We start from the raw sequence: 5,259 nt of genomic DNA, 5'->3' as shown, positions 1-5,259 counted from the left end.
AGCGCAGGCTCAGTGGCCATGGCTCACGGGCCCAGGCGCTCCGCGGCATGTGGGGTCTTCCCAGACCCGGGCACGAACTCGTGACCCCTGCATCGGCAGGCGGACTCTCAACCACTGCGCCACCAGGGAAGCCCCATAAAATATTTTTTAATTAAACAAAGTACATTGCTTTTTTAGACATAATGCTATTGCACACTTAATAGACTCCAGTATAGTGTAAATATAACTTTTATATGCACTTGGAAACCAAAAAAATTTGTGTGACTTGCTTTATTACAATACTCACTTTATTGTGGTGGTCTGGAATCGAGCCCAAAATATCTCTGAGGTATGCCTGTACATTTCTTTTTCTTGTTTGTAAATCTGTAGGTCAGCTGGGGCATCTGCTTCACTTTGGATTGGCTGGGCTTGTCTGTAGGCCATGACCTTGGCTCAGGTCTGCTCCTCATGTTTTCTTTCTGAGGCCCACCTTGAAGAGGCAGTGGCTACCTGGACATTCTCTTCTTATGTTGGATCATAGGAGTATAAGAGTGGAGAGTGGGAAAACATGCACTGTTTCTCTGGGAGATTGGGATTGACATATATACACTAATACGTATAAAACAGATAACTAGTGAGAACCTGCTGTATAGCACAGGGAACTCCACTTCGCTGTACAGTAGAAACTAATACAACATTATAAAACAACTATACCCCAATTTTTTAAAAAATGCACTGTTTCTCAAATTCTCAGCTAAAAACTTCAGTTACTTTTGCTCATATGTCACTGGCCAAAGCAAACCACGTGGCCAAGCCCAACATCAGTGCAGAAGACAGTTATGGCTCTGCCTCCTTTAGTGGGAGGTACTGCAAAATACATGACAAACCTCATGCACGTATAACTTTTGTACAGGAAGAGAGTGAAGAAGTGGAAGCATTGATCCAATCTATTACAGAAGTCAAATAAGGAAGTGGACAAAAACTTACGTGACAGAAAAAAGGCATTTTATCCGTGGATGTTAGATACTGTGCGAAGCTTAAGCTAATCCTTCAACCCAGTTGGACAATGGAAGCAGTATATGTAACAAAATAGGAAGAAATATTCTCCAATAATAAAATCCTCACATGGGAGCTTCCTGGCTTAAAAACTCTATACCTTGACTGGGATACTCACCAGAGCTTGGCTCTGCGGAAAGGGGGCCTGTTGTCTTAGAAGAAGGTCTTCTTAAACTCTCTAGATTGCCTGAGAATTTAATGAAATCTTTAACTCCTTGAGTGCATGAGATCTTTTCTTTTCTTCCTGGAAGAAAGTATGAATTGGTTGAGAGATGGAGAGTGGAGATTTTAGGAGGATTCTGGAACCCCAAAACTGAATATCACTTTTTGAAAAAAAACGTTTTATTTTGAAATCATTTCAAACTTACAGAAAAGTTGCAGGAATAGTACAAAGGACTCATACATCCATCCAGATTCCCCAGTTGTTGATATTTTGCCACATCTGCCTTATAATCCTTATTGTTGTTCTCTCTCTCTTTGTGTGTATAGATATAGATATATTGATATTTGTTTTTTCCTGAACCATTTAAAAGTAAGTTGCACACAATGCTTCATTAATACATCCACACCACCTCTTAATACTTCAATGCTGATTTCCTCAATGCAAGGGTACTCGCTTACATAACCACATATAACCAACCAACAGATCAGAAAATAAACATTGGAGCAATTTGACTGTGTAATCTATATGCTCCACTCACATTTTGCCTATTATTCTGATGTCTTTTATAGGTCCAATATCCAATCCAGAATCATGCATTTAGTTGTTACATCTCTTTATTCTCCTTCAGTATGCAGCAGCTCTTTGGTCTTTTTTGCTTTTCATCATCTTGGCATTTGTTAAAGAGTGCAGACCAGTTACTTTGTAGAACGTCCCTCGATTTGGGTTTGTATGATGTTTTAAATGATTAGATTCAGATCATATACTTTGGGCAGGAATACCTGAGAAGTGGTGCTTTGTTCTTCTCATATCAGGAGGCACGTGATGTTGATTTGTCCCATTATTGTTGATGTAAACTTTTAATCACTTGGTTAAGATGGTGTCTTCCAGATTTGTCCACTGTAAAAGTAATTAACAGGTATGTTTTCCTTATTAATTTAACTGACAAGTATCTTGAACTTATACATTTAATAAGTAATGAATAAATATTTTGTGAGGATACATTTTGAGATTATGTAAATACCTGTTTGCCCATCAAACTTTCCCTTATTAGTTTTATCATTCATTAAGGATTTTTGCATAAATCAATTATTGTTATGATGATGGATAAATGATAATTTTCTACTTCTACCCTTCCTTCTATATTTATTAGTTGGCATTCTACTGTAAGAAAGAACTTTCAATTCTCCCTCATTTATTTATTTATATGAGTATGGGCTCATGGATCTCTATTTTATTTGATGAGTTAAAATCCATTATTACCATTTTATACTCTGATGCTCAAATTGTCCCTAAGTTGACCAGTGGTAGTACCTGTATCCTTTTCTCAAGTTCCTTTTGCCATATTCCCATAGTTCTTTGACCACCTCCTTATTTTCTGACACTATAAGATATCTTAGGCTCTTATTTTTTTTTCCTTATCCAGTCCTGGAATCAGCCATTTCTGTAAGAAGCCCTGTTTCCTTTTATGGAAAAACAGTATTTAGATTTGGATGCTAGGTGTCCTCGTTGCCATGGGATACCATCGCTACTAGACCTTCTCAATGGGCAGAGCTAGGACATATACATACACACTCACAAATACATCTATATTTGCTTTTTGTATCTATCTACTAAAAATCATGAGTTCTCACTGATACCTCCAATTCCAATACAATCCTACAGAATTATTCTAGACTATCCTTTTTCCATATTTGTAACTCCCTCAATACTGAGAAACCTGGTTCCCAATATTTTCAGTGTATTTACTTACTTGCCTATATGTAAGAAATCTTCTGGCCACACTGGTAGCCTGCTCAGCCCCGATCCCACTGACCTCTGGCTACTCTGGCTGAACCAGCCAATTCCTTGATCCTGGTCCTGATAACCATGCCTACTGCACTGCCTTACTCCTTGGCTTCAACCCCACAGACGATGCCAGACGCACCAATCAGATCTTCAGCTCCTGCCTTGCTAACTGTGTTGGCCATGCTGCCAAACATGTGACCTGGCCCGCCAGATCTTGGGCTTGTTTTATGCGGAGGGACAGAGCTAGCAGTAGCTTTTATTACTGCTTACTGCCAATGGTTGAATATAGATTCAAGTCAATCTCTTCTGATAGTGCTTCTGACAGTAGCAGAAACCTTCCCATAATTTTTAGAGCAAAAGAATAGAATCATAGCTTTACAAATTGAAAAAAAAATGAAATGCTGGAAGGGTACAGAGGAATTACAAAGGAAAGGGGAGGAAGAGCTTTTAACAAAGATCCTGAGGGGAAAAGTTTTCATTTCTGCAGGCAAAGAGATCTCTGGAAAACATAAGTACCTATATTGACTTCCGAACGGAAGTAATTCCTTGGGCCCACCTCCTCAGTGGGCTCAGAATCAAGTTGCATCCCCGAATCTGTACTCCTCTTATGGGAGCCTAAGAATTAGAAGGTCATTTCCACGTGGCAGAACCCCTAGGTCACATGGGACTTTGTGTCTTCCACACACTAGGTGTCACCCAAGTTAAGGGCTTGTCCCCACGTTCAGTTAGGATAAGTTGTGGCATATTCCTCTCTCTTCAAAAATGTTTAATGCTGTGGGGATTTCTAATCAGTGTGACTTCTTTTTTTTTTGGTACGCGGGCCTCTCACTGTTGTGGCCTCTCCCGTTGCGGAGCACAGGCTCCGGACGCACAGGCTCAGCGGCCATGGCTCATGGGCCCAGCTGCTCCGCGGCATGTGGGATCTTTCCGGACCGGGGCACGAACCCGTGTCCCCTGCATCGACAGGCGGACTCTCAACCACTGTGCCACCAGGGAAGCCCAAAGTGTGACTTCCTCTACCTCTCTCCCTGCAAATGTTACCTTAGGGCCGTTCTGCCTTTTTAATTAAATCCTTCCTTTCCTGTCAACCTAATGTAGACCCGATGGAGAGAGTTTCTGGAGGACAGCCCACTCCCCCAGGAAAGGAGCAGGGAGTCAGGTGGACTTGTAAGACTCCCAGGCACTTCCAGCCCTCTGTATGGTGAGGCCAAGTTATAGGGTCCGATGCCCAAGAGCAATTCATGCTTTGCTGCAAGTGTAATCTTTGAGCAGCAAAGCACGCAGAAGCTTGGGGAAGGGTGCACAGAGCAGATAAAGGGAACTGAGAGCATCTGGGTAGGGCCCTGCAGTGATCACTTCTTGTACATAAATCTATTCTCAAAATGAAATGGAACAGGACCCTATGGTCTATGCCTCCCATGTCCTCTGCCTGTTTTTGTCTGTGGAAAAACTTTAGCTAAAGAATAAGTTTAATCAGAGAAGTGAGAAAATGCAGAAACAAAGGAAAAGAGTCAAAGGAGACCAAATAATAATAATCTAGTCATTAAGCAAAGTCAAGGACCTTTAGTTCCTCCTCAAGGGCTATAGATAATCTTCTGAGCCGTATCCTGTGAGCTGTCTTATAGCTACTGAAACCCACACCAGGTGGAAGAAGTTAACTCCATGAAGACCAGACTGTAGCCATGGCATAAGCTGCCACGATTCTGAGAACTGGCCTCAGGGAAATGGGAACAAACCAACCCTGGAACTGAAGACTAACTGTACTTAATCAAGATGACGCTGATCAGACCATTGGTCTTGATGACCAATTTCAAGATGACTGTCAGAGTAGCCTGTGCTGTTTCTGCATGTAGCCCCCTCCCTCAGCCTATAAGAGCTCTTGCCCCCTGATTGTCAGTGGGGGGAGTCGGCCTTTGGACAGGCGTCTGCCCTCCCCACCGGTTGCCGGCATCCAAAATAAAGCAAATTTTCCTTTCCATCAAGCTTGCCTCTTTATTGGCTTTTCAGCGGCGAGCAGCCGGACCCCACTTTCGGTTACAGAAGTACCTGCTATGAGCTGAATTTTGTCCCCTTTAAATTAATATATTGAATTCCTAATCCCCAGTTACTTCAGAATGTGACTGTGTTTGGAGATAGGATCTATAAAGAGGTAAGTAAGTTAAAAAGAGGTGATTAGGGTGGGTCCTAATCTGGGTATTAGTTACTAATATGAGTGGTATCTTTATAAAACGAGGAAATTTGGACACAGACATGCAGAGGGAAGACCTCGTGAAGAC

This window comes from Physeter macrocephalus, chromosome 3 (assembly GCF_002837175.3).
Source record: "Physeter macrocephalus isolate SW-GA chromosome 3, ASM283717v5, whole genome shotgun sequence".
NCBI lineage: Eukaryota > Metazoa > Chordata > Mammalia > Artiodactyla > Physeteridae > Physeter > Physeter macrocephalus.
This window is presented reverse-complemented; position numbering follows the sequence as displayed.